Source organism: Tupaia chinensis, unplaced genomic scaffold, assembly GCF_000334495.1.
Source record: "Tupaia chinensis unplaced genomic scaffold, TupChi_1.0 Scaffold000086_1, whole genome shotgun sequence".
NCBI classification, from domain to species: domain Eukaryota; kingdom Metazoa; phylum Chordata; class Mammalia; order Scandentia; family Tupaiidae; genus Tupaia; species Tupaia belangeri.
Window position 1 is genome coordinate 980592 of NW_006159548.1, and position 2461 is coordinate 983052.

Below are 2461 nucleotides of genomic sequence, written 5' to 3' on the forward strand. Positions count from 1 at the left end.
TAGGATGAAACTAAATGATGTCAAATTAAAAACAAGACTGCTTATGCTAAATTAGCACTTAAGAACTGTGTACCAGTCTTCTGAAGGATGTCCCTGGCAGGACAGAACTTTAGAACTAGAAGGTATCTTAGAAATTATGTAATAATCCAATGTCCTCATTTTATTTTAATTAATTAATTATTTGTTGAAAGAGATTTTTGGTATAGGGTGTGTGCACTCACCGGAGAGACAGGAAGCGAGAAATCACACCCGGGGGTGCACTCACTGGAGAGACAGGAAGCAAGAAATCACACCCGGGGTGGAGGATGGCCGTGCCACAATCCCTTCTCCTTCATTCTCCTCTTGGGATTGAGGGCACACATGCACACACTCCTGGTGTGAATTTTAAGCTGCCAGGTCCAGTACTTGAGCCTCGGTCAACTACGTGGGAGTCTAGCGACCTAACCATTATGCCACCTGCGGGTCCCAAAGCCCTCGTTTTAAAGGGGTGAAACTGAGGCTCTGACAGGTTAACTCTCTCACTCTGCAAACATAACTTCCTAACCTGGTAATACAAACCTTGCTTGAAGATCCTTAGGAAGTATCTACATTGTAAGTTAATACCATATCAAGATTAGGATCCCAGGGCTTTTATATCATAAATCCATTGTTTTCAGGCAAACTCCATGGTCTGGTGAGGGTCTCTCATGGCTGACTGCCTGATTCAAGTCCCAGGCCCAGTGGCTTGAGAAACACGCAGCACATGTGTGCACTCGCACCCAAAGTCCCAATAGAAGGGAAGAGATGGAGGATTAAGATCTGACCATTTCCTATGGGGCGTGCTTTCTCTTCTCTCTCTGTCTCTCTCAGCGAGCAAACACACCCCCTAGCAAAAAGAAACAGAAAAAAAGAATCCATTATTTCCATTAAATTAAGGCAAACCTTCCTTTTTTCTCCTGTCCTGCCCTCTTTTGAGCCTTTGTCTTCTCAAATTATTCCAGTGACCTTTGTTGTTCCTGAGATGACACAAGATTCCAATATTGCCTTTTAAAATTATTTTTTAAACCATTTACCTATATGCCAAAGTGATAGAGCATAAATACAGTAGAATTAATGTCATATTTGCACCTCTTTCAAGTGTAGCCTTTGGAACGATAAACCAAAGGTTGGTTAATATCTACACATAATTCGCTTCATTCATTGAGAACTTACTTGTGGATTTGAGCATATTGTGAATAAAGAAGATAGACATCTCTTGTGAAAAATAAATGGGCACACCTATTTCCCCTGCAAATTGATGATGTCGTGGTGACACATTCAAGGTACACCACATTCAAGGTATATGGAGCGTTTTTAAATAGAATACAAAGCCTTGCCCTGGGTCCCTTAACTACGTGAGAATCAGTCTCTCTACATGTAAGCAGGACGGACTTGTTCTCAGCTTATACGATGTTTCCTGCATCAGAGCCTGTCCTGGGCTCTGGCCCCAAGGTGGTTAAACAGTGTTGACACTGATGACCAGCCCAAGGTGCTGGGATTGGTGGTGACTGGACCTCAGCCCTCTTCCTTGGCTCCTGCAATTTCCCCAGCTACTGATGACAACCTCGTTTGCCAGTTGAGTGAGGGAACCTGACCTTCTAGTTCAGGGTTTTAAAATATGCCCTAAAATAACACAGACCTTGAAAACCCATTAAGTCCCTGGGGCCAGCAGGTGGTGTGGTGGTTAAGGGCACTGGACTCCCACACAGTCCACCGTGATTAGAGTCCCTGACCTAGCAGCTTGCTTTCTCGCTTGCCCCCCTCCCCCCAAAGTGAAATAAATAAATAAAATTGAATAAATAATTTTTTGAGAGGTTTTTGCTATAGGGTGCGAGCGCTCACCAGAAAGACAGAGACAAAGAGACAGAAAGCGAGAAATCACCTCCCAGGGGGAACAGCCACCTGCAATCCCTTCTCCTCTCGGGATCTTGGGCACCAACGCACACGCACCCGGTTTGAGTTTAATAAGCCCCCGGGCCCAGGACGCGAACCGCGGTAGACTATATGGGAGTCCAGGGACATAGCCATTACGCCACGAATAAATAATTCTTAAAAATAAAAAAAAAGAAAACCCATTTAGGCCCTTTCTCTTTTCCAGCAGAACCCTGCCCAAACTATTCCAACCAGATGAAACTGCTTCTTGTTTTAACTACTAGCAGGGAGCGAGTCCATAACCTTTCATCGTCCTTCCCTGGACCCTGGGAGGCAGAGCTGCTGAATCCACCCCTCCCCGCAGACCCCTGACATCCTCCAGCTGCAGCCCAGCTCAGCGGCCCTCAGCGCCCTGCCATGACTCCCGGCCAGGTGAACAGGCCTCGTCGGGCAGAGTCCCCGGCTGCTAGGGTGACCAGAAAGTGAGGGACCCCAGGCCGCAGTCCCTGGGACACGACGGACGCGCGCGGCTCTCGCGAGAGTTTGAGGGGTGGGGGCGGCGGGGGTCTGG